At 46.6% G+C, this 27838-nt stretch overlaps 1 protein-coding gene and 1 long non-coding RNA gene across 9 annotated transcripts in view; one reads left to right on the forward strand and one right to left on the reverse strand.

The window, feature by feature from the left end:
* Nucleotides 1–10156, reverse strand: part of LOC142889198 (uncharacterized) — a 265120-nt gene extending 254964 nt beyond the window's left edge. Inside the window, exon 1 of the long non-coding RNA XR_012926817.1 lies at nt 9745–10156. This is a non-coding gene — a long non-coding RNA (uncharacterized LOC142889198). The remainder of the gene's footprint in view (nt 1–9744) is intronic.
* Nucleotides 1–27838, forward strand: part of LOC142889185 (NLR family CARD domain-containing protein 3-like) — a 256712-nt gene that overhangs the window by 84043 nt on the left and 144831 nt on the right. The window lies entirely within an intron of this gene.

Raw genomic sequence — 27838 nt, forward strand, 5'->3', positions numbered from 1 at the left:
CCTCCGTGGTGTTGTTTACGCGGCTGTTGCGCGTCGGGGCTTCGGTGAGTGTGCTTGTGTGGGGGCGACTTCGGGGTGGGTTACGGCGGAACCGTTGGTCCTGGTTCCCCTGTCGAAAGGGCCGTCGGTAGGGAACCGGCTCATGGTGGCCGTAATTGCGCGTGCAGGAGCGGTCATGGGAAGCACCGTCCGCGTGGCGTGTGCGGTAATTGTCAACCGGCGCTTTTTCGCGGCGAAAACAATCCCTCCCGTTGTCATGGTAATGCCGATCATCATGACGATAATTGTCCCTTTCAAGTTCATAGTTGTGGCGTGTGTGGTGACGATCGGTGGTGTTGTCCCCGTCTCGTCTACTCAGTTGGTCGGGTGCGGCGTCCATCCGGGCTCGGCCATCGCCGGTGCGGAGGGGACGGAGTCCGGAAGCGTGGAGGCTCTGGCTCTCCCCGGTCCCCCATAAGGGGGGATCGGGGATGGCACGGTCCGCTGGGGGCGCCCCCGGTCATGGCGATCGTCCCGGAAGTAGCTGCTCATGCTAGCGGGTCGAGCCGTAAGTTTCGCCCGGGGGGTTGCAGCGTGGTGGGTGAAAAAAAGTTCTTACCCGGGCAGGATGAAGAGTTGCAGAGTCCAGTGATAGTTCAGGGTGATTTATTGGACAGGAATTTTATTTACAGAGTCCCAGGAGGGGAGCCATGGGAGCAAAAAAGTGCTGCATGAAATTTGAAAAAAAATTAAAAAAGAAAAAACGGGTGAAATGTTGCCTGATCGCGACGTTTCGACCCTGCTGGGTCTTCTTCAGGCTAGGCAACAAGAATGATGAACAAATAAATTGCAGAATGATTGTAACATGCATAAATCACTGTAATCGAGCGGTGATGAATGCCGATTTCTTTTTGCAGAGCGCTGTGGTTGCTCGAAAAGAGCGGGGAGCCAAGGGGTGGCTCTGATTGGTCGCTCCCGCGGGGCCGAGAGTCTCGGGGAACCCCGCGAGAGTTGGCCAGGTTCGCGGAGAGCTGTTCCTGGCAAGCCCTCTCTGCCTGGCCAGGTAAACAGTGCCCACTATTGGGCAAACAGTGTAATTACAACCAAGGTTAAAGAACCGAACTATAAATATAGTGGGTAAGGGGTCAAGGTGGAGAGCGTGCACGAGCCTCAGGCAGGAATACATGAATGAAATCACATTTCAACTTTTCTCTAGTCTTTGGCAGGATGCTGGGAAGGCCCGTGTGGGGCTCTGGTCGGCGGCGTGTGGCCATGAGAGAGAGAGAGAGGCAATTGGCCTTCAGATTAGGCGTGAGGTGGGGGGCCTTGTGATTAGGTGTGGGGGCACTGAGGTTAGGCTTAGTGTGAGGGCCTGGGTTAGGGTTAGAAAAGGAGGGAGGGTGGGCAAGTCAGGGGGTCAGTGACCTTCAGTTTAGGCGTGGGGTCCAAGGGGTTATGTTAAGGGTTAGGGTCAGGGTTGGGGCTAGAAAAAAAGAGAAAAGAAAAAAAACAAGAAAAAGAGAAAGAAAAAGAATGTCAGTGTGTGGATGTGTGTGTGAGAGAGCGAGAGGAGAGAAAGAAAGATGAAGATAGGGTGTGTGTGAAAGAGAGAGCCGGAGAGGCTCAGGTCCATTCTGTCCTGTGGTGGTGCTGCTGTGTGTCTGTGTCACAGGGTGTGGGGTCTTTACTGCAGGTTGAGGCCGTGTGGGTCTCTGGTGCCCAGGCAGAAGATCCACGACCTCTCGCAGGCCCTCCTCTCCCTGTCCGACCAATGTCGGTTTTTCTGCAGCCCGGCGACCTTGAAGGCTGACCAGTTGTGGAGGCTGGCGTGCTGCATCAGGGGGGTGTATGCCCGCTGATTGTGGGCAGCGTTGTACCGGTGTTGCCACAGGCGGGTGAGGATGCTGTTCTTTGTCTCCCCCACGTATTGCTTGCCGCAGGTGGAGCAGAAGAGGAGGTACACGCAGTTGGTGTCACCGGGGCCGATTCTCTGGCTGATCCTGTAGAGGTTCTGGGAAGACTGGTTACGTGCGTATGAGAGGACACAAAAGGCTGTCTTAAGCTGGTCTAATCTAGTGGGTGTGTGTGGGGGCAATATGGGGGGCAATTTGGCTCTGACCAGGAGGTCCTTTAAGTTCTTATTCTTGCGGTAGGCCGCAATGAGTTTAAAATTGTCAAGAATGCCTGAGTTGGGGATGAGAGCGTTAAAATTGTGTTTGAGTGTCTTGTTGAAAAGTGTGCTCATTCAGTGGAAAATGTGGATGTAAAGGGAATGATTTCCCTGGTGTCTCTGACCTTTGTTTCTTTAAATGTTCTTAAGCAGCCCCGGAGGAAGGACCGGGAGTAGCCCCTGGGTCTGAGGGCCCGGAAGAGGGTCCAGGTCGCCTAAAAAAAAGTCGGCCTGGACTGTGCAGATGCGGAGGAGTTGCGACTTCACAATCCCCCTGAAGGTGTGTTTGGGGTGAAAACTGGTCTTGAAGAGCAGGGCGTGTGTGTCTGTCTCTTTGAAAAACACCTTGGTTTCCAGCTGGGTGGTGTGGGAGGACGTGGGGCCTTTATACACCGTGGTGTCTAAGAAGTCAATGTGGGAGGGGGAGATTTCGAATTTCATCTTGATGGAGGGGTCTTGCTGATTGAGGTGCTGGATGAAGCCGTGGAATTCTTGCAGGGAGGAGGTCCAGACCCCCCAGATGTCGTCCAGGTACCTGTAATAGTGGAGAGGGGCTGTGGGACAGTGGGCGAGGGCCTTCTCCTCCCAGGTGGCCATGAAAATGTTGGCGTAGGACGGGGCAAAGGACTTGCCCATTGCTGTTCCTTTGATTTGTAAAAAGTACTTTTGGTCAAAAATAAAATAATTTCGGGTCAGATTGATCTCTAATAGTGTGATTAATTCGTCGTCTGGGCGGGCGGGGTCAGGGTAGCGGTCCAGCATGCGGCGCACCGCCGCGAGGCCAGACGGGGTCTCGATGTTTGTGTACAGACTGTCTACATCGAGGGAGAAGAGGAAGGAGGTGGCGGGGACCTGGAGGCCCTTGATGATTTGGATGAAGTGGTAAGTGTCTTTGATGTAGGCCAGGTGTCTGGTGGAGAGGGGGTTCAGGAAGTACTCAATGTAGTCCGCCAGTCTGTGTGTCGCTGCCGCAGTCGGACACGATGGGACGTCCCGCGGGCATGATGAAGGGGGGATTCCAGGTGGAGGGGTCTTTGTGGATTTTGGGCAGGATGTAGAATTTTCTAATGCTGGGTTCCTGGTTGCCGAGGAGGTAGGTGTATTGCTTTTTGGTTATGTATTTCTTTTTGAGCAGGGCGGTCAGGATGTCTCTGATGATGGGGAGGGTCTGGGGGAAGATGGGCGCTTCCAGGGGTCTGTAGTAGGTGGTTTTCTTTAATTGTTGCAGGGCCTCATCGACATACTGGGACCGGTCCATGATGACCATGGCGCTGCCCTTGTCTGCCAGTTTGATGACGATCAGGGGGTTGTGTTTGAGGGTGTGTAGGGCTGTGGCCTCTTCTGTAGTGAGATTGTGTTTTTCTGTGATAACCCTGAACGACTTTTTGAAGGCTCTCTTGTTTTGGTCCATGAGTTTGTTGACCACTTCAGGGACCACTCCTCTGGCTGGTGAGGAGGTTATGGCGCAGTTGTTTTTGTAACCGGGCAGAACTTCTGCTGTCAGTAGTTAAAGTCATTTTAAAAAAATGCAGAAAAAATATACCGGTTAGGTACAGGGGTAATAACCACGGTCGGGGATTCCCCGGTCCTCTAAAATGTCCATATCTCCACGACGGAATATGCTATCGACCTGAAATTTGGCAAACATGTGTATGAAGCGAGTACCTACCTGTGACGTGACTTACGTGATGATGTCACTTCCGGTTCTGGAGTTATCCCGGAAATAGCCATATCACGGGAACCATAGGTCGTAGAGACTCGGGGACGGTACCAGTGTGTTCAGCATGGCCGAATTATGTTAGACGGATCAAGGTTCGGTTACGTGCTGGAGCGTCGTGCATGGCAGAGGAACAATCTGGCTGGGAGGAGAGGGAGCAGGGCGGCTAAATAGTCTGATTGACCTGGGTGTAGAGAAGTGGTGATGCCTTCAGGGAAGAAAACGAAAATTAAGCATGAACATGACGGCAAACCATGACAAGAACGGAGGGCTTGAAAAAGGGTTCGGACCGCCTCCCAAAAGTCTTCTGACACAGTGCAGATACATGTAAAACACAGCAATTGTGATTTAACAATGTGTGTCTGTAGGTTTAAAGTAAACCTTAATATCCTACTTGTTATGGTCAGGAAAATTAGGTCCCTTGTAAACAGTAGTGTCTAAGAAATGAATGGAATGCGCGGAAATTTCAAATTTAAGTTTAATGGAAGGGTCAACCCCATTAAGAACAGAAATAAATTGTTGGAACTGCTCCATGGAGGAGGTCCAAATTCCCCAAATGTCATCCAGGAACCTGTAGTAGTGTAATGGAGTAGTAGGGCAGTTGGTTAGAGCCGTTCCCTCCCAAACAGCCATGAAAATATTAGCATAAGAAGGGGCAAAGGACTTGCCCATAGCTGTTCCCTTAACTTGTAAATAATATTTTAAATAAAAAACAAAGTCATTCCTAGTCAAGTTGAGTTCAAGTAACCTGAATAAGTCCCTATCTGGACGGAAAGAATCAGGATAATTGTAAAAAAGTTTCTGTACTGCTGCAAGTCCCGATTTGGTGTCAATGTTTGTGAATAAGCTGTCCACATCGAAGGAGAATAAAAATGAGTTGGGCGGAATTGTGAGGCTCTTTACTATGTCAATAAAGTGGTACGTATCCTTAATATAAGCAGGATGTTTAATAGAAAGAGGGTTCAAAAAATGTTCAATGAAGTCCGCCACTCTGTCAGTGTCACTACCACAATCAGAAACAATGGGTTGGCCTGGCGGCATGACGAAGGGTGGAAACCAGGTGGCTGGATTCTTTGTGTATCTTGGGAAGCATATAAAACTCTCACTTGGTTTCTCATCCCCCCATGAGGAATCTAAATTGTTTAATATTAATACATTTTCTATTCAAAAGTGAGGTTAAAATGTCCCCAAGAATGGGATAGGATGCTGGATAAATGGGTGCGTCCAGTGCCTCATAATGTTCAGGGTTAAGTTGTCCGAGTTCTTCGTTTACATAAGTTGATCTATCCATAATGACAACCGCACTGCCTTTATAAGCTGGTTTAATGACAATGCCCTTGTTATTTTTAAGAAATTTTAAAGCTGAAATTTCTTCTAAAAGGTTTTTTCTCTTTGAAAAAAATAAATTTAGATTTAAAGGACCTATTGTTCCTAGTAATTAATCGATTGATGACCTAGATAGAGTGAGGGTTTCGGGGTTCCTCATGGGCTGGAAGCCCCAAATTTGGCATTGTGTCTTAGGGGATCCCGATGAGCCTGAAAGTTTCTCCATGTCTCTAGGACAAAGTTGACCTTTGACCCTCATAGGCTTTGACCCTCAAACTTGTATGGCATTAGGGTTAGCGATAAGGCTGGAATTAGAGTGAGGGTTTCAGGGTTCCTCATGGGCTAGAAGCCCCAAATTTGACGTGGATGTCTCTTAAGGGGATCCCGATGAACCTGAAAGTGGAGGAACATTATCAGGAGGAACATTATCAACCCACGTCTCAGCTACAGGACGGGTGGGACTGAGGACCTTTAAGTCAACCAACTTTTCAAGGACCCATCTCTTGATTTCTTTTTTAAGTAAACTCATTTGAACAGGAATATCAAAGTATGCTGCTATTAACAATAAATCGTCTTCACCACATGTATGAACCTGCTCAATGGAAGGATTGTCCACAAACTTTTGCAAGTTAAAACTCATTTTCTCATGAGGTCAACAATGGTCACAAGTAATTTCCTGCTGGTTGTCAGAATATCCCGGACGAGCCCCCAATGGTTCCGTTACCCTAAGGGAGGTAACCATGAGGCTGACAACAAACAAGGAAAGAACTCCAGGTTTTGGTTTCAAAAGAATATTTACTTGCAATGAGTATAACTTCCAAAAGATAAGTGTGGAGGGGAAGGCGGAACTAAAGGGTTTGAGCCAAATAAAAAGTCAACAAAGTACAAAAAAACTAACTCAACTCTGTCTGAGGAGAAAGAAAATGAAACAAAGACCTCACTATCTAGCTTACAAAAAGGGCGTCTCAAATCATCAAAACATACAGGGGTGGCAACAACCCATAGCCTGGTGAGTTTAAGACTTAGTGACTCTACGTGCATGAATGTATGGGGTACCCCATCCTTACCTTGTTCTAACCTTCCCTCCACAAACCTGGCTGTTCAGTGCAGAAGTCAAAGTGAGAGAGAGAACAAAGAAGGAGGAGGGCCTTTAAACTGTGACGCTGCTGCTGATTGGCTAGTTGGTCGGTTGAATTAGCCAATTCTAGAGCTCCCCTCGGAGTCCACAGGTGGCAGCTAATCTTCTTGATCACAAGCGTCATCTGCCTTTCTGCATTTCCCAGCTCGCCCCGTAGCCTCTATGTGGCGCCAATCTTGTACTTCCTTGAGGGCATAGGGAGAAAAGAAGAGAAAAACAGAGAAAGGAGCCTCTGGACATGCTGAGGATCTCCCTCCACGGCGTAAGCCTATAGTAGCAGCTTAACTGACGGTGGATGCAATCTAACTATAAGCTTTAACAAAAAGCAAAGCCTTAAGTCTATTCCTAAATAAACTAACTGTGTCTGCCCCCCTCACCGAGGCTGGAAGATGATTCCAAAAATGATTCCTGAATCCTCAGAGCGAAGGGCTCTTGGAGGATGATGACGTTCAATTAGTTCCCTAATATAAGAAGGAGCCTGAGAATGAAGAGCTTTGTAAGTTAAAACTAGAATCTTAAATTCAATTCTAAATTTGACTGGAAGCCAATGTATGGCGTTATATTTGTGCATCTATTTTGAGCGAGCAATTATATTTTCTGAGCACACAATTTTAAATTTTGAGCGCTTAAAACATTTTGCAAGCACAAATCGATTCTGAGCGCCTTATATGAGTTTGCATGTTATGTTTATCCAAATGTTCGCTCACAAACTCTTTCCATGGTGCTCAAAACACTCTGCATTACAATCTGCGATAAACCAGCAACCACTGAATTTGCACTATTTAGAGTTCTTGACTCGCCATCAACTCATTCTCTTTGAGTCATTCTCTGAACAAATAGGTGGTGTGTCAGAAATTACAGTTGTTTTGCAAAATCTCCATCATGCTGTTCAGTGGGAAATTAATCTCAGCTGTACACCAATTGTGGAACATGAAATGGAAATTGGTCCAGGTCCTAGTCACCCCAAAATTGTGATCGAGGTAGAAAAACTGAAGAAAGTAATTGGAAGCAAGAGTGGCGACTGACATTAAAATCACGGTAAATGGTTGTTGGCCTCCAGTTTAGCTGGCTATGTACCAAGCTAACAAAATAATTTGATCTTAAACTAATGACAGGTGTAGGCTAGTCAAAGGATTTGTCATTTAAACACTGAGAAAAATAGCTAACGGCTAGTTTATAAACATACAATGAATGCACACTAACGTAAAAAAGAAAAAAATAACTTAACAAATGTTCCTGACACACCGTTTAAAAAGGCCACACAAACTACTTACATGTGGTGGTGGTGGTGGTTGAGGCTGTTGTTCACCTGACATTATCTAAAAGTGCCCCGGACGGAGAGGAAAGTATTCGTCAGTCACACAATATCTACGGTCTTAAAATAAACTGATATCTGATTTAATAAATAAATAAAAAAATAAAATACTGACCGAAGTTTGTGATGAGTCAAGTCTTTATCTGGTCGGTGTCCGTCTCACGCAAGGATTTTGTTAACTTTCGTGGCAACTATTATAGATGGAAATCTGGATTCTTGCCAGATAACTGCAATTTAAAGCAATTGTTTAAAAGTCTTACTTTAAATTTGTTTTTGTTTTTTAGATTGAGTCAATGGACCCTCAACTGTATTCTGATGGATGGACAAGAATAAGTCCTTGGGAGTTAAGTGCAAGTGATGACGTGGCTACAGCGTTGGTCTTGGATCCTATGCTTGGGTTCATCACCATGAAAATGAGTTCAACTCATTTACCGGACATTCAGTGTTTCACAGCTATCAAAGAAACCCTCCTGAGCTTTCAGCGTACGCAGGATTTTATTGGAACAGTTGACACACTGATATGCAAACTGGGGGACTATTTTAGATCTTTGGGAAGTAATCATAAAGAACTACTGAAGCGCCACATGTATTGCTACCTAAAGGCCTTCCTTTCAGACAGCGGTTTAAGGATCGAGGCAACTAAAAGATATTCCACAGGGTCAAATGAAGCAAAGGTGACCTCAACAAGAAAACTTTTGGTCGGACAGCGTGTTGATGGCCTGGTGGGCTTCTTGGCAGACATTGGTCCCAATGAAAAATCCTTTATCAAAGTTGGAATTAATGACTTCAGCCTGATGCACTCTATTCGCAAAAAGTGTGATCAGCTTTTGCTCGGGCCTGTGAGATTTGTTAACCATGACTGCAATGCAAATTGCAAATATGTATCCCAGGGAAAAAGTGTCTATGTTGAAGTCATAAAACCAATCTCAGCAGGTGAAGAGCTCACGTGCTATTATGGTCTAAACTTTTTTGGGAAGAAAAATGAATATTGTGACTACCTAACTTGTGAAATTAATGGAAGGGGTCACGGCCAAAGGAAGCCTTGTGATGAAGGTAAATTTATTTATTTTTCTTAATATTTTAATTGTTTCAATTAGCTTTTTTTGTTAATAATTGGGGTGTCATGGCAATGGAATAGTTAGTGCTACACAGGCGACAGATTTGATTCCTGGTCTGGGACCTTTCTGTGTAGACTTTGCATGTTCACCTTGTGTCTTCATGTTCTCTGGCTTCCTCCCACAGTCCAAAAACATGCATGTGATCTGAACTGAATGGAACTCTCTAACTATATTCCTAAATTATCCATAAGAGTGTGTTTATGTAGGTGTGTGTGTCTGTGCAAATGGCTGTCTGTCTCTATGGGGCCCTAACCCTTGTTTGGGAATCACTGCTCTAACCTTTGTCACAGATGCTAACGGTTTCACTTCTTGTAATAATTTTTCCGGCATCAAAAAATATTCTTCGAATATGCTCAGTTTTCTTTGTGTGACCACTAATCATTTCCCAAATCCCATCAAATGTTGAGGTTTCAGTGAAAAGAAACAAGGAGTAAAAGATAAGAAGGAGAGAGCCCCGGAGATGCAGGAAAGCCATTCTGTTCTTTCAGTCTTGGGTAAATCTTTGAATTGTTGTAAAATGTAAATCATTTCCAGTTTATTGTTAAAGATTGATTGAATTGACTGACCATTTACACTCTTTAAACTCCTCTTCACAGGTTTCAGTTCCCAGAACATCCCTGCCACAATGGTAAGTCACTCGAGTGAGAACATTGCATGGCGTGATCGGTAGAGCTGCCACACCATGGCTGTGTCTCAATTTAGGGTTCTTAGGAAGAAAATGAATGGCGACTGTTCAATTTCCATATTTCCAAAATCTTTTGGCCCATTTCCAATTATATCTTATGCTTTATGGATTTCCAATTTCCAAACGTCGATTGGGTTATTAGAGGTAATTTCCAATATTAGGGTGCCATTTTCCAAAGTTGGAAATGACCTCTAGATACACCATGGCTGTGTCTCAATTCGGGGGCTGCATCCTTTGAAGCATGCATTTGAAGGTTAGTTGTGTTGTAACGCTGCACAAAGGCTTGTCCCAATTACAAGGACGCTCCAAATGCGCCCTTGAGATGCACCCTACATTTAGGCGATTCAAAGGATTCACCGCTACTATCCTTAGCCTCCATCTGTTTCCCAGAATGCTCTGTGTGCTGCTGCAAAGCATTTTGGGATCCTGAGAAGTCAGTTGAAATTGCGGCAACTCCTGGCAAAGACACCACATATATATATATATTGAAGTATTCAAATTTCACATAAATATTACTTTTTTAATGGAGAGTTTTTGCTCATTTGAACATCCAACTACGTGGTTGGAACCAATGGTTAGCGTGATGCTATGCAAATATCACTTCCGGGCTGGCCTGCAGGATGGAACACCGACGATGCAACAGGGAAATATGCTGAAAGCAAGACAGTCCCATGTGGTTACCGGGGAGGCAGGTTTTAGTTCATCCTTCTCGGCCGGGGCCTTCTTCTTCTTTTCGAAGGAAGCAGACTCTGAATTGAGACACAGCCCAAATGCAGAGGCTACAGTCCTCTAGGCATTTACTCTCTGATTGTCCTGAGTACACTCTTTAGGTTTTTTTTTTCTCAATACAATTTTTGGGGTCGCTCTCAAAGAGTCAAAAAATGTAACTACAGATAAAATAAAGAGTGTACTTACTGTGATAGTTTTCTGAAATGGCAAAAATATTAATATGGATTATAATGTCTGATTACCTACAGAGTGAGAAAGTGTGTTGCCTGTGCTTTGGTGCATATGTTAATGTAAAGCAGCATCTCAAAGTTTCCCATGTAGTCCCAAACGACGAGGAGTTTAAACTTCTTGTGAAATATGCAAATGCACGGTAAGGTTTAACTAATTGTTTTGCATGTCTTTTCATAGATACTGAATAATGCTATCAGCTTGAATTTCCTGGGCTCGTTAATGTTTTTTGTCAAACACAGAACCACAAAAGTCTTAGACTGCCCTGTATGCAACAAGAAAAACTTTGTCCGCCTAGATAAACATCTACAGGACAATCACAAATTGGCAACATTAAACGTAAGTATGTTTCAGGCCTGGGTTGATTCCGGGCCTAGTACCTTTCTGTGTGGAGTTTGCATGTTCTTCCTGTGTGTGCGTGGGTTCTCTCTGGGCTCTCTGGGTTCCTCCCACAGTCCAAAAAAAATGCATGTGAGGTCATTTAAACACTCTAAACTCCTCGTAGGTGTGCATGTGAGTGTGAATGGTTGTTTGTCTACATGTGGCCTTGCGATGAACTGGAAACTTGTCTAGAGTGTCACCCTGCCTTCAGTTCACCCTATGACAGCTGGGATAGGCACCAGCAGAACCCCATGACCTTGAGCTCAGTAAGAAGTGGGTATCGAAAATGAATGAAAAATTGTTAGGCTAAATGTGTTGTAAATGTATTTTCACCTTCTTAAGTTTGTTGGGTTCACAGGTCCTTTTTATGTTCACAGGACCGAGTACCTTTTGTAAAGAAGGCATAAAGAGACGTCATAATAAGAGAACTTGCTTCCCTGCGGAAAACACAACCTAATCCGCCAATGGTGTCCAAGCTGGGCCTGGAGTCCACCCCTGGAATTGTTACTGCTAATTTTTGTCATCATTTTGTTGTGATTTGTCTGTTGTTTCTGCCTGTATAAAAATATGTACTTTTGTCACAAAAATGCAGTACATTTACTCCTGTAATTTCACAACAGCTGAGGTAACCCCCCCCCCCCCCCCCCTTCATTTGGAACTCGCTGCATCTGCCAATGAAGAAAATCCAATTGAGGAGGTGGATCAGGGCAGTCTTCTCCCAGAAGAGGGGGAAGGGACGCAGGAGTCACCCTATTTTAGCGACCAAGCAGGTGGCAAGAGTGGAGAAATTTCTCCACCCGTTGTGGATGACCCTGTTCCGTCATCCTCAACACAACAAAGCTGTAAATGCCAGTGTTCGGAAATAAAGGAACAGTTCGAGGACCTACAGAAAAAGGTTGAATTTCTCTTAAAACAAATCAAAAAACCCAGCAGCCCCAAAAGTGTCCCAGCACGTCGCCCACCCGGGTCGACCCAGAAGGGCAAACATGTTAAAAAGGCCGAACAGCAGGCCGATCAGCAGGCCGATCAGCAGGCGGAACAGCCTGCTAATTATATGGATCCATATGACGTTGCATTAATTGCCTGGAATCAAATGCAGCAGACTCATGTTCAGTTTGTATCTGACTTGGGCGAATTGTTCCAGGTTGAACTGGTGTTGCCTGATGGACATGAAAATGAATGAATGGATCTTCTATTTCAGTTTTTTCTTTTCTTTTAATTTTTGTGTTATTTTTTCTTATCTTTGTAAGATAAGATCTTTGAAAGGCCTCTTCATTTATTTTCCTTGAAATTGTTTTAAACAAACAAGTCATTTTGATTTCATTATTTGTTGCAACAGTTAACGAACAAATATGCCTTCACACAACGATTAATGGCAGGTTTTTCCATCACAGTTGGGTTTTTTGTTTTAAGTTTTTCGTTATCTTTTTGGTTTTATTTGAATTATGGAAACATTTTTTTTTTTTTGTTTGTTTTTTTGTTATTTTATTGTGATCAAAAATGTAAAGAATTGAAAATATGTATTTTAATTTCTTTTTCCAGTGTTGAGATGAAGAAAGGTCTCTAATTGTGTGCAGTTTCAAACAGGCCACATTCTTACAATTTAATATTGCAATTCAATAAAGGCCTTCTAAGCAAAATCAAGTTATGGTTATTGATTCTCCGAGGGCTCTACCTCAATGCAAAGCCATGTGCATTCCCGCTGTCACTCCACAGGTTATGGTTACCCATTTTATGATGTTTGGAGAAAATTTTCTCATCCAGATTTCTGTCTACAAACAGATTTCCAATTTCCAGATTTTTCCTCCATTTCTAGATCTTGATTGAGGCACTTCCTGTCAGTCTACATGCCCCAAACCCGACTATATGCATCATGGGGGGTGTGGATTTGTGTGGAAGCAGTTTCAAGGCCCCAACTCACTGCCGTTGACTTTCAAGCTTCGAGCTAGGATGGCTGACACCTCGAACCCTTTTAAGTTCTCTGACGCTTCAACCGGAGGTGCCAAGGGTTGAAATAAAAGACATATTTGGAGAGCCCGGGCAGCAGTCCACAACGTATGTGAAAGCCACCTAAGTGGAACCCTTCTGGAGCCCGCCCACTGTCACCCCCAAGGTCACAGCTAAAATGGCCGACACCTCAAACCCTTTCGCGTGCTCTGAGGCCTCAACCGGAGGGGCCAGGGTTGAAATAAAGACATATTTGGAGAGCCCCGGCAGCAGCCCACAACATATGTGAAGGCCACCTTAGCGGAACCCTTCTTGAGATAACTCCTTCTTAGTTTGAGCCCGCCCACTGTCACCCCCGAGGTCACAGCTAAAATGGCCCACACCTCGAACCCTTTCGCGTGCTCTGATGCCTCAACCGGAGGGGCCTGGGTTGAAATAAAGACATATTTGGAGAGCCCGGGCAGCAGCCCACAGCATATGTGAAGGCCACCGAAGTGACGCACTTGTTGAGATAACTCCTTCTTAGTTTGAGTCACATAACTTTGCAGCTCATGTTCAGAACACGCACGATGAGACCAACATAGGGATACCCCTTTTGCTATGTTTGAGGAACAAGCTGACGCTCCCTATCAACAGCCTTACTGAGGAGTTCATGGTTACCAGAGCGAGGGAAGCGCTCCTGTACAGGGACTCCAAGGACCCGAAGGTATCCCAAGCTGGCATCGAAGTGAGGACTGGCAGGAAGTGGAGGTCACAGGTGGCTGTGGACGAGGCCGAAGACCGACTGGGCCACAGAGAACTTGTGGGACCTGTGGCGGGCAGCCGTGCGCGTCTGGGAACCACTCCAACAACCCACTACAAAAAGCTCAAGGGCAAGGAAAGGAGGGACATGGTCCAACATGAAGTGAGTCCTGGGGGCAAGCAGCGGGCAAGCCAGTGAGTGGGACTGACGCAACAGGGCGCGTGGACCAAATGGGAAGAGGCCATGGACAGAAGGATCTCATGGCCAGAGTTGTGGAGGGCCGAACCCTACCGCATCAAATTTCTCATTCAGTCTGTCTATGATGTCCTGCCCGGCAGGTCGTTTTGCTGGAGCTAACAGTGCCCTGGGAGGAGAGGATGGATGAAGCAAGTGAGAGGAAGAATGAAAAACATGCGGAGCTGGTGGAGGTGTGCCGCAGACGTGGGGTGGCCGGCGCAGCGCTTGCCCATTGAGGTCGGGGGAAGGGGTTTTGCAGGGAGGTCACTCTGCAAGGCCTTAGGCCTCCTGGGCATCACGGGGGCACGCAAGAGGAGAGCCATCAGTACAGCTTCCGAGGCGGCAGAGAGAGCCTCACGATGGCTGTGGATCCAGAGGGACAAGCAGTGTGCCTGTTTTTGTTCATAGAACATGCAAGTGTAACTGCGGTGAGGATTGTCCTCTCATGGGGTTTTTGTCTCGTCATTTCATGTTTTATTTTTAAGACCCAACCACCTTCTTCTCATTTTGGATCATGTCCTCTTGTGCCACCTGTGTGTCTGACCTAATTATCCATTGATTCCACCTGTGCATCGTGACCTTGTGTGTTTAAATAGTCTGCGTCTCCCTTGTCTTGTGCCAGAGTGTCGTTGCCTGCCATGTCTTGCGCCAGAACACTGCCACTGCCATTTAAGAGTTCACACTAAGACAGTTGTGACAATTTTTTGTTTTGTTTTGTTTGGGATAATATTTTGTTGTTAGTCATAGTTATTTATCCAAATGTACATTCCTGTTTCTGTTGTTGACTTATCTTTTTTCTGTTTGTACATTCATAGCGCCATTGTTTTCCTCTGTGTGAGAGATTTTGATTTTGTTAAGTCTTATTAGTAGTGATGGTGAGGTAAAGCCTCATGAGGCATTGAACCGCTTGAACCAACTGGTTCAAGAACGTGTTCATTTCTCAAAGCTTCATGTGCACACGACGCCACCTACTGGCCAAGTGTATAATCACAGGCAAACTGTCTGAACCACATAATGTGTGATCCATTGATTTTTGTTGTGTCCGTTATGTCTGCTGGGAATGACTATGAATTGCAAAAAATGAATGACCAAATCATTTCTGTACATAAATTATAATGTGTATAATACAGTTTTTGAATTTATCTGTGCGTGTAAATTTTCCAAAAATGGTAATCTGATATGGCAGGTTGTGCATTTTTTTTTTTTTTTTTTTTCCTGAGAATGGCATGGGTGTAATCAGGCAGATGACTGTGAAAGTGCTTGTGGAACTTGGACATTGATGTACAGAGGACATTTTATTAATTTCTTTTTGTGAATTTTTGTTCAGAAACAATCGTTTTTCAACAGTTGTTAGTTTTAAACGATTTCTTTTTTTTGACAAAACCTCTCCGGCCTTTGAGAACACCCTTTCACAAGGCACTGAAGATGCCGGCATGCACAAGAAGGAAAGTGCAAGTTTATATACATTTGGGTAAAGTCGTTTTTGCCTCTCCCAGTACTCGAAGGTTTTCCATTCTTTCAACGTTGGGCTCAGATAGGTACCGCTGGACCTCTACAGTAGCATTGGCTGTGACATTTTGAGTTCTTCTTGCCTCTAGGACACTGGTGTCCAAACAACGCCACCGTTTGCTACCTAAGAGGAAACAACAGATCATGTTAGTAAGTGTTTTCATCGGAATAACTGCTGTCAAAATAAATAATAGATTACCTCCGCTGACATCTTGAGAGGTAGAAGCCTGGGGGATTTCCTCTATGCTTTGCTGGGCCCTGATAATAGTAGCACACTCTGAAGTCAGTTGCTTTATAGCTTCGGTGGCTTTTGTTGGACTGAAAAATCCAATAACTTTGAATCGTGGGTCCAGGAGTGTAGCGAGGGACATGCTGCTCATCGACTGCACAGTATGAAGCCTCTCCCATAGTTGCCTGATGAGCTGGTCTCCAACTTCCAATGCCAGTGCAGGTGCCGGCTTTGCCATTTCCTCCTGAAGGTTCTGCTCCAGCGGTTTCATAAGGGGCACAATTTTGGAGGCAGACGCGTTTTCCTCAGCCGACAACTTTACAGTGGCATCATAGAAGGGAGACGGCAGAGAGGCACCCTCCAACAATGTTGAATTCCTCAGAAGTCATCATGGGGATGTCGTGCTGGAGCCCTACTGGCTCCCTTTGCTCCACCGAACGTTGCAGCATCAAAAGTGCTGTGCCATCTAGTGTCCACTTCTTGCATTAGCTTTCTATTTGCCATCCCCAGATGAAGCTGCACTTGTGTAAGCTTCTCCTTTAAAGATACAGATGAGCAGGCCATTAAATGACTGCAGCAGGAACGCAGACAAACTACAAGTGTTCTTACAAATTGAAATAAAGGGAATGACTGTACCTTAGCAGGTCACCTTGTTCATTCCTCTATTAGGGAGGCTTTCACACGTGCACTATTTTCAGCAGTGTGAAACTGTGGAAATGCCTGCACTCTCAACAGCACTGAGCTGAGCCTGGTGTTCACATGTCACAGCCAGGTAGGCATCCGTGTTACTGGACGTCCACATGTCGGAAGTAAGGCTAACAGCAGCCACCTTAATGGTAGCCTGAGCCTCCTCCTTTGCAGACTCATACATGGCCTCCAGAGCCTAAAGGAAAAATATGCAATGCTGAATTTGTTTGAATTGTGAGACATACAATTAAACACATTTCTTTCATGCATGCACCCATACATACCTGCCTTGTAGGGAGACCATCATTGGGATCCAGTTTGGACACAAATGCCCTGAATCCAACGTCTTCCACAATACTGAAGCTGCTGAGTGTCCTTCACTACCATGCAGACAAGTGCTGTGTCTCAATTCAGGTTCTGCACCCTTGAGACCGAGTGTCCTCCGTCTGAAGGAAGTGTTCTTCGAGTTCCCAGCCTAGAAGCACGGACCAAACCCCACCTCCCCGGTAACCACTCGGGACGGTCTAGCCTTCGGCGTATTTCCTCGTTTCGTCACCGCCGTTCCCTCCGGCTGGCCAACCCCGGAAGTGACGTTTTTATAATATCAAGCTAACCATTGGTTCGCCAGCTAACCGTGCCATTGGATGATCAAATAACTAAAATCCTACGTTAAAAACTGGATACTTTATGTGAAGCTTCAATATTGAGATTTATGTCGTGTCTTAACCAGTACATGCTGCTAATTTCAGCTGACTTCCCAGGATCCCAGGATGCTTTGCAGCAGCATGCAAAGCATCATGGGATACCCAAGTGCGTGAAGGATAGTAGCGGTGTATCTTTGGAATCGGCTAAAACTAGTGCATATTTCCGAGGGCGCATTTTCAGCGTCCTAAGCACCCTTGGGAATTGGGACAAGCCTTTGCGCAGTGCTATGACGCAACTTCCTTCCAAAATGCGCACTTCAAGGACGCAGAACCTGAATTGAGACACAGCACTAGTGACGTCCCAACGAGGCTTCATGAAGCTTTGAACCCTTTTGGCCTACTGTGTTGGAAATTGGTTCATTACTCGAAGCCTCATTCATTTAGAACGGGGGGGGGGTCATCTGCTGGCGCATTGGCTGTACTGCAGCCATGCAAAAGGTTGACCTGAGCAAGTGTGCACTTTGATATTTGCTGTATTTGTGCACTTTTATTATTATTATTATTATTATTATTATTATTATTATTATTATTACCATCGTTGATAACTTTTACTCTGTGTTTTATGATTCTGTGTTTTTGTATGACCTTGTATGTATGTTGGCAACTGAACACACAAATTTCCCCCTCTGGGGGATGAATAAAGTATCTATTTCTAAGTAAAAGTGAAGCGAACTTCATTTCATGTGTTGCTTTTCCTTCTTGCTCTGTCCTACCAATATATCAAGGTTCACTTTGACATATTCATCTTGAAGGAAATTTGTTCCTCAGGCCAACATTAAATAATTAAACCGTTGCCAAAATCGTGTGCGTGTGTCAGTTTCTCCACTGTAGATGGTTTGAGGCGGTTTCTTTTTTAGAACCAATTTCCCCAGCCTTTGAAAACACTCTCTTGCACAGACGATGCTGGTGTTGCCAGGTACTCTTTTGCCAGCTTATACAAGTTTGGGTACACGGTTTTTTGTGTCGTCCAGTACATCAGTGGGTCCTGTGATCTTTCCAGAGGAGCTGACGTAACGCTGGACCTCCACTATGGCATCAGCCGTAGCGTTCCTTGATGCCCTCGCTTCTTCAGCGTCCCGATCCAACAGCCTCCACAGGTCAATGGCTGAAAATAAAACATTAGATAAAGTTTAGTTTGTACATGAAAAAATGCAAATAAAGTCTATTGATCCAAATTCTATAATTTTTGTACCTTGGGAAGATGCAGATTGTTCTGGCTGTGCTCTCGAAGTAGATGGCTCCTCTTCATGCAGTGCATTCCGCAACAATGCCGCACACTCCGATTTTCACCGGCGCACAGCTGCCTCAGCGTTTGCAGGGCTTTGAAATCCAAGTGCTTTAAATCAAGCAACGACGACAATGATAAAATACTCGTGGTCTCAATTCCAATGACTTTATCATTAAGAATTCTCCTGAGGTTTATCCCAAGGTGTTTCGCCATTTCATTCGTGGTCTTTGCCATCACCTCAGTCAATGTGTGCTTTAGCATTTTTACAAGGGGTATCACTTTTGATCCAGACTCTCTCTTTTCATTTGAAAGCTCAACAGTGGCAACATGAAATGGTGACAGCATCTTGATACACTGCGATGCACACTCAGTCGTTTGCTGTCAATAGTTGCAAATCTGTGGACAGAGTGGTCTGAGCAGCTGCCACTGCGTCCCTCTGCTCATAAAAGCACTGAAGCATCTCGTAAGTGCTGTTCCATCTTGTGTCGACCTCAATTATTAGTTTTGAGACAGGTCGGCCCCTTTGCACCTGGATGTGCTGCAGCTTCTCCTTTGCCGTGGTGCTTGATTTAAAGTAGGTGACCATCTGCCTCATTCTTGATCGGATGCTATCAAGCCCAGGAGTAGCATCCATGGACTTCTTCACAATTAAATTAAGTGCGTGTGCCAGGCAGACGGCATGCCGCACCTGCAGAATATTTGCCGCAGCAATCATGTTTGCGGCGGCATCAGCCACCAAGCACTTGACCTTCTCTTCTAGAGCCCATTCCTTTAAAAGCTCTCGAGCAGTTGCAGCAATGTTCTCTGCTGTGTGACTGATGGGGAAAAGGCCGAAAACTCCCAAAAGAGTGGTGGAGAGTTCATCTGCACGAATAGCATGACAAGTGACGGCAAGATGCGCATCCATGTTGATGGAAGTCCACATATCTGCGGCCAGGCTGACACTGTCAACTTCCTGCAGGGCTGCCTTAGCCTTCTCCTTTTCTTCCATATACCTCCTCTCCACTATGGCTTTAACTGCCTGCCTTGATGGAAGGGTGTATGTGGGATCCAGTTGGCCTGAAAGGCTGGGAATCTTTCACTATGAAATCCACAAGAGCTTCATCAAGCTCCTGCTTCCTGCTCCCTAAAATAAAAGTTAGCAGAACAATAGATTCATTTAGTTTTAGCAGGAACAAAACCATGTGAATCAGACTGCAGGGAAAAAGTTTAAGTGTAAAGATTGCAATGTATAATTCCAGCTCACTGTTATGTTTCTGATTTGAAGTTTGTTCAGTATTAATTTTATACATCCAAACCAAGACTTATTGCTCCTGAACAGTTACAGACGGATGAAAGTTACACTTAATATTGCCTGGAACAGCAAACATTATACCCACTCATCTGGTGGACACGTCATCACAGCAGCACTACCGGCTTCACCTTCATGTTTGGCTCGGTAATGCCTCATCATTGACGACGTGTTATGACCATTATTATACGCCAGACGCCGGGAACAAAGCAAACACTTCACCTGCAAATTAAAAATGAGGTGTGTGTGAGTGTGTGAGTGTGCGCATTTTATTCTTTGTTACTGTATGAATAAGTTGAGTAATACGCTTGTAACAAATTACCTTGTTCGGCAGCACGATTTCAAAATGCTCCCAGACTGGAGATCTCTTCCATTGCAGAGCAATACGAAAGCAAACCGAAAGCAATCCGAACGCTAATCAAATCAATCCAAAAGATCGACCAGATAGGCAACGCATTGCGCCGTTTAATCCATTTTAAACTCAACTGAGACCCGCCAGTCTTTCAAAGCCCCGCCCATTGAACCAAACCAGTCAGCTGATTCAGTCTGAATGAAGCAGCGAAGTGGTTCAAACGTCATCAGTCACGTGATTTGAAGCAAGCTCCGGAGCAGTGATTCAGAAAAACACGCCTGGCGAGTTTTGGGGCGTGGTTCGATGCCCCGTGTCAGAGCGAACATCACTAGATATACCCACCAGAGATCTTTATTTTGGGCACAGCAAGGCTGTTTTTGTCTTTGACTACTTGTTGACTTGTAGGAGCCTTCCACTGCGCCAACCTGAACTGAACAAGGCTGAGTGTTGCCTTGCCTGTGACCTGGTGACTCATTTGTTATGCTAATGTTGCTTAGCCAGTTCCCATGCTGAACAAACAAATGCCTCATCTTTGTGATATTATATGGTTTCTATGTGTTGACCTTTTGTTGCTTAATTTTACTTTGAAACCCTTAGATACATACAAATTTGATTTGCATGTAAATATGATTTATAAGAACTGCGGTCCTGTCCTCCAGGCCAGGTCCCTGAAAAGATGGTGAGCTAAAGAAGCAGGATTTGAGCATTCCTACAGCAGAAACGCCCCCCCCCCCCACACCTGCCAGGCCGGTATGGGGCTCCTTTGAGCGCAATTAAAATCTCTCACCCCACTTGCTCAGCCGTGGCCCCTTTCCATCCACACCCATACATACTGACATACATTTACACTCATTTATATACACACACCTTCTTCGACTGAACTTTCATTTCCTTCCCATATTTCACCCTGACTGTTGCATTTGACCCCAAACCCAGACGTGGGTTTTTGTCGTGAACTGTGTGTGGGCGGAAGGGTTGGGTGGCTGCATTAATGCTGGGCTATGGTACAGTTGGTAATTTGTCTGCTGGTTTTTGTTGAAGTTTTTGTTTCTGTGTTTGTTTAAATGGCCATTTTGTTTCCCTTTTGTTTTGTTAAACTTACTTTTGCTCACTGTATATAATTTCACCTTGTTTATCGCCACTATTCATATATAAATATCAAAATGCAAACTTGTCTCTTGTCTCCACTCCCTCCTTGAGCAAACTCTGCTCTGAGTATTACGTCCGCCTCACATTGGCCTTGTTTTGATTATATGCAAGTGCTACATCAAGATCAACCAAAATTAGGGCTAGAAGGTTAGGTTTAGGGCCAAATTAGTGTTAGGGTTAGGGACAGGTTAGGTTTAGGGCTACCTACCGTCATGGTTAGGGCCATGTTCAGTTTAGGGCTACATCCCTAAATGGTTAGGATTTGGGGAAGGGTCCCAGTCCCTCCGCGAGGGGGGGACCGGGAAGTGCACAAGTCATCGCTGCTTCTTGACGCCGCTCTCCGACGTTCAGAGGGTGTGGTCCACTCCTCTGGCTGGTGAGGAGGTGATTGCGCAGTTGTTTTTGTAACTGGGCAGAACTTCTGCTGTCAGTAGTTAAAGTCATTTTTAAAAAATGCAGAAAAAATATACCGGTTAGGTACAGGGGTAATAACCACGGTCGGATTCCCCGGTCCTCTAAAATGTCCATATCTCCACGACGGAATATGCTATCGACCTGAAATTTGGCAAACATGTGTATGAAGCGAGTACCTACCTGTGACGTGACTTGCGTGATGATGTCACTTCCGGTTCCAGAGTTATCCCGGAAATAGCCATATCACGGGAACCATAGGTCGTAGAGACTCGGGAACGGTACCAGTGTGTTCAGCATGGCCGAATTATGTTAGACAGATCAAGGTTCAAAGGTTGTAGGACTTTTTTCGCCTCTCTGGTCGGAAAAATGGCAATGACGCAATACTTGTTTTTGACGTGGAAAAATTTCTTTGTCGACAAACGTCATGTTTGTGACGAAAACTGTTTAAAAACACTTCGGTAAGAAAGTTCAACCGGAAATGAATGGTGGCAGAGTCAAAAGTAAGTTTGAAACAACTTTTTTAATCAAAGTAGTTTTCGATTCAAGCAATTAAAAGCCTCAAAAACAAATGCTCAACTGTGTGGAAAGTGTTGCCTATGCGACTTTTCGAAACTAGATAAGTTCTTCATCAGGCATATATTCGGCAAAGTAGAAGACAAACAGTTTTGGAGCAAGAGAGCTTACCAGATAGGTGCTATTCGTGTGGCGGTGTGGCCAGAATGAGTGGAAAATTTTAACGGGACGGTTAGTAAACATGCGTTACATGCTGGGAATTAGAGTTGTGAGGCTTAATGCCTTATATGGAAACCTCAGCCAGGCCAGCGGGGTGTCGTTGCCCCCTGCTGGACCTGCCCTGCATGGCTGAGGTTTCTGGTAAAAACAATGTAAGAGCTCCCTCTCGTGGATCAAGATATATACTAAACATCACAGTAAAGTCACAGCAAACAAAGATTTAAATGTTAATGTTAAATTGAAACAAAATGGTAAACGTACAAAGAATTGTTGTTGTGGCTCCTGGGAAATAATAATAATAATTATTATTATTTAAATTAAGATAAATTAATGTTAAGTTTAGGAAAGTACAAAAGGAATGTTAAGATTAGGATCCAAATAGGGAATTAAATAAAAATTAAGGTAATGGTTCTGTTTAGGGTTAGGGGCATGAGTCGATCAGTAGCAGTTGTGGAATTTTACGTCCATGGTGAAAATAACTCAGAACCATGCGGGAGACAAGTGCCTGACTCAGGGGAACAGGATAAGGGGCGGGAGTCGATCAGTCGCAGTTGTGGAATTTTACGTCCATGGTGAAAATACCTCAGAACCATGCGGGAGACAGGCGCTCGAGTCAGGGGAACCGGGTAAGGGACAGGGGTGGATGAGTAGCAGTTGTGGAATTTTTCATCCATGCTGACAGTACCTCAGAACCATGCGGGAGACAAGTGCCTGACTCAGGGGAGTGAAGGCAGGAGTGGATGAGTGGTGATGGGAGAAGTTCACCTCCAGGGGCTACTTTGCTCAAGCGCATGCAGGGAAAGGGGGCCTGACAGCGGGGAACGACTTAGGGAGTGGGGGACTGGATGAGTTGTGACTGGAGAAGTTCACCTCCAGGGACTACTTTGTTCAGGCGCATGCGGGAAAAGGGGGCCTGACAGCGGGGAACGACTTAGAGAGTGGGGGGCTGGATGAGTTGTAACTGGAGACGTTCACCTCCAGGGACTACTTTGCTCAGGCGCATGCAGGAAAGGGGTGCCATACTTGGGGTTAACTACTTGAGGCGTGGGGGGTGGATCTATGGAAGAAGTTCACCTCCAGGGGGTTACTTAGCTCAGACGCATGCGGGAGACAGGTGCACGACTCAGGGGGACAGGATAAGGGGCATGAGTCGATCAGTAGCAGTTATGGAATTTTTCCATCTATGCTGACAATACCTCAGAACAATGCGGGAGACAAGTGCCTGACTCAGGGGAACAGGATAAGGGGCAGGAGTCGCTCAGTAGCAGTTATGGAATTTTTCCATCTATGCTGAAAATACCTCAGAACCATGCGGGAGACAAGTGCCTGACTCAGGGGAACAGGATAAGGGGCAGGAGTCGATCAGTAGCAATTGTGGAATTTTTCATCCATGCTGAAAGTACCTCAGAACCAGAGACAGGTGCTCGAGTCAGGGGAACAGGGTAAGGGACAGGGGTGGATGAGTAGCAATTATGGAATTTTCACCTCCAGAGGGTACTTAGCTCAGAGACATGCGGGAAAAGACTGCTCAACTGGGGGGACGACTTAAGGTGTGAGGGTGGATGAGTCGTTATTGTGGAATTCGACTCTCAGTGTTTGTTTTGTGATTGTACTCAAGGATGAACCGTTTGTGGTCGTCCTCCTCCTCCTCCTCCAGCTCCTGCTTGTCCGTATCCTGCTGGCCTTCCCCCTGGGGCTGGTCCTCCTCATCCTTGCTCTCCGGTTCGACTGATTTTGGAGATAAAATAAATGGGTTAGCCATGCAAGAACAGGCAATGGATATAGCGGTATCATTGCACAATCTTAAACACTTACTTCGAACTCTGGAGGAGTCCACCAGGGACCGGAGGATCTCCAGGCGGTTCCTCCGGCCCTCTTTGGGCGTGAGCCCCTTCCCCACGACATAAAATTTCTCCGCCGTCCTGGGGTCGTGGCACTGTTCACCTTTTCCCGAGCCTTGTTGTCCAGGGCCCTGTAAGCCTGTGGGAGAGTAGGTGAACAGTTACAAGCATGTCAAAAAAAAAAGCCTGTATGTCACAGGACATGCACGCTCAACGTTACTCACCCAAGTGGAGATGGCGGTGCGGATGTCACAAAGTGTGGGGGCCCCCGGCAGACCGCAGCTCTGCCAGGCCCGCGTGAAATAGACCCCCAGTTTTTCCATGGGTTTCCCGGAGCGCGTAAAAAAAAATTGCTGTGTCAGTTTCTTGTGCCCCGGGAGGTAAGGCCGCAACGTTGAATACTGGACGATTCGGTCCATGGTGGTGTGCGGTATTGCCACCGTTGCAGGCCCGAACGACTGCAGGGTCTTGTGGTGCTCGACCTGGGAAGGCAAGAAGCAGAGTTATGGATGCGGAGCACCACAAAGAGACCTCGGTCATTCAAGTGAGTTTAAGCTTGAGCTTAAACTCCGCATCCACAACCTCTGTCATGGTCATTCCGACGAACACCGTTTTTCGGAGGCCACCATCAGGCCCACAACCCTGGTCTTGGCAGCCATGTCTTTTGGGTTCTTGGCGAGGTCCGTCAGGGCCTGGTCCAGGGCCTTGTCCGCCTTAGACATGAAGGCCAGGATGTCATTGGCCGTGACAAGGTTGGCTGTGGAGAAGAAGACACAGTGATATCAGTTCAACTGAAGCCATCGTTTGAACCTATTTGCATTGAAACACACACACACCTGTTTTGTGGCTCTTATAGGCCAACCGCTGCAGGAGGACCTCTGGCGCAAGCCCCTTTCGCCAAGCTGCCAGCTTCCCCAGCACACAAACAATGGACTTCTCTGTCAACCTGACTTTCGGTAAGTTTGCCACCAGGAGGTACTTAAGGCCTGAATGTCCAGTATGACGTGAATTTGGCTGGTCGGTGTCAGGTATCTACGCAGGCCAAAGAGGTACCTGACAAGAATATAAGCCCCGTAAGCATCGATTTTAATGGGGTGAATGATGTTGAGGGGAAATGGCAGAGTTACCTACCGATTCAACGCAACCATGTCACCTACAAAGCGCAACGAGCAGTTGACGACCGAATTCCCTCCTGCCATATGCAGGAGGAACTTGCGGACGTAGGCCTTCCTCTGCCTAATGTTCCTCTTTGACCGGTCTGTCTGGTCTGGCCCTATGAGGTGCGCCTCAAACGCCTCCATCAGGCTGTCTGAACAGAAATGGTACGCCCTCAAAACGAGAGCTGGATGGACACAAAGGTCACCTCAAATGTCAGTGATGCTCACTTAAGTTGGGCTCAGGCATTTGACTGGCGGCGGAGGACCTGCGGCCTTTGGTTGGGACAGCAGGGCTCCTGGACAGTGAGGATGAGGAGGGGGTGGCAGAGGAGGACGAGGAGGACGAGGAGGAGGAGGAGGAGGAGGGGGAGGGGGAGGAGGACGACGAGGAGGAGGAGGAGGAGGAGGACCTCCGCATGGCCGGGGCAGACCTGCTGGAGGGCTGGGAGGACCTGCGCTTGTCCGTGACAGGCCTCCTGGACGGGGACGGGGAGGTGGAGGAGGAGCTGCCCCTGAGCGGGACACGCCTCCTGTAGGGCGTGGGGATCTTCCTCCTCCTGGCCGGGTCAGGCCCACTTGGATGGGGCAGCAGGAGCAACTTGGACGAGGAGGAGGAGGGCCTCACCGAGGCCGGGGCGGAGAGCCTCTCCGTGGCCGGGGCAGCCTTCTTAGCTGTGGCGGTGGTGGAGGACTTCTCCGCGGCGGCGGCTGCAGGCCTCGAGGACTTGGTGGTGGCGGCAGACCTCCTGGAGGGGGGGGGGGTGAGGGCCTCCCTGTGGCCGGGGCAGCAGCGGAGGCCTTCTCCACAGGGGCGGCGGTGGCCGGGAGCCCTCCTGGTCGGGGAGCGGGGGCGCTTCTTGCGTGCAAGAGGCACCCTGGTCGGGGAGGGGGACCTCCGTGTTGGGGCAGAGGAGGTGGAGGAGATGAAGATTGACCTCCACGTGTCCTTGGCCTTGGGTCGAGGGTGACTGCGTCGGGCCTCTTGACGACCCAGCTGCCTGGCCGTCGACGCCAAAGCTTCAACCACTGCCCCCATGCTTTTCAGCTCCATCCTGACCGTAGTCAGGCAAGCCTCCATGTCCTGCCACGTCCGTGGCGGAGGGGGAGCTGACTTCAGCATGGCGTGCAGCGTAGCTGAGGTCGGCGCAGGCAGGGGGTTACTGGGGGGAGACTGCTGGGGAGCCGGTGGGGGAGACTGCTGTGCCCCCCTGTCGCGGAACAGCTTCTTCAAGCTCTTTTTTTATTGTCATTTTTTTGGCCTTGGCCATGAGCTTGGTAATGCCCTCTCCCTGCAATTAAAAAACAATTTAGTGAAAAAAGTGGGGGGGGGAAGAAAAAAAAACAAAATAAAAAGAAACCAACAAGTTTATACATAATACATTATTAATGTATTATTAATTAATAAAAAGGATTATTATTATTAATCCTTTTTTTTTTTTCTTACCGGTAGCTCCCCATTGCACGCGGTCAGGTGTTTGTCCAGGCGGACATATTTCTTCCTCGAAGAACAGTTCGCCATGGGACACCTGAGTCGCCCCGAAAACCGCAGGCTCTTTTTACTAATGCACAGCTTCCTCTCCGCAGCGTCCTCCAGGCCGCGGACGTCCCGGAGGTGGCGGGAGAGGGAGATGTACCGGCCGTGGCACAGACGGCAGTTCTTCTTGGTCTAGATGCAGGGAAAGATAAGGATGAGTGAGACAGTTTACCCAGGTCAGTGGGATTTCCGGAATTGCTACTTTTAATCCATAATGATAATTTTCCTCAAGAGGCGCTTGTGACTATCTTGGGCCTTGACCCTGACAGTGCACGTGACTTACCTTCATCGTTCCAGCTCTGCAAGTGACAATGGGGGTCACCTGCAAAGTATTTATAGGAAGGGAAGCGGGCCCACAGTCGCTCATCAGCCAATACCAGAGGGTCGTACTTCCAAAAGTACTACACCCAATTCCGTCAAAGCGATCAATGGCCTGGCTTCATTCAAATCGATAGCGACTGATTGGATGGCAGGTCAGGTGACCCAGTCCGCCCCCAAAATATGCAAATTAGGTCAAGTCACAATTCCTGAACGGCTACCGCTCACAATGTCGCTCTTGTGGAACTGTGATCACGTGGTCAGACTGACCTGAAAAAACAAAAAAACAAAAGTTGATTTTTGAGGGCGAAAATTATTTCATGGTCTCTTGCTGCCATCTTCAGGGCAAAGCACACAGGTACAACTGAGCCAATTAGAAAAGTGCCATTTTATTGAAAATAAAGAGACTTTTCACACTTTGGAGAGTTGATTCTTTTATTTCACATTTAGAGGAACGCGTGTATACCATTTTCAGCCTTTTTAAACATTATGCAGAGGGTTTTCCAAAGTTCCCCAAAGGCGACATCGCCAAGGTGGGTCGGCGACGCTCTCAGCGACTGTGCTGATGCTAACGGATCATGATTAGGGTTAGGATAAGGGGAAAAGGGCCTTCCCCTTCCGGAAAAGGCCCGAGCACTCTCCATGCCCCTGCCGGCCCTCCCGTAACCCTGATCCCGCTGCAGGCGGGGTCCTTGACGGAGCCTGCTGTAGCGGACCTCCGTCCACTCCATGTAAGTATTTTTATTGTGTGTATGTATTTATTGTATGAATGTATTTATAGTATGAATGTATTTATTATTTATTAGAATATTTATTATTTATAAGTATATTTATTTATCCATTAATGTATTTATTCATAAAGAAATAAAAACAAACAACAAAAGAAGGTGTGCCAAAGAAATAAAACAACGTTTCGGCCTCCTACTGGGCCTTCATCAGGTAAGTAATGGCACGCAATAAAAATGCTGCTGCACTCCTTTT

The sequence above is a fragment of the Nelusetta ayraudi genome, unplaced genomic scaffold (genome assembly GCF_046127955.1).
Source record: "Nelusetta ayraudi isolate G7.1 ecotype Tasmania unplaced genomic scaffold, CSIRO-AGI_Nayr_v1 ptg000021l, whole genome shotgun sequence".
Lineage (NCBI taxonomy): Eukaryota > Metazoa > Chordata > Actinopteri > Tetraodontiformes > Monacanthidae > Nelusetta > Nelusetta ayraudi.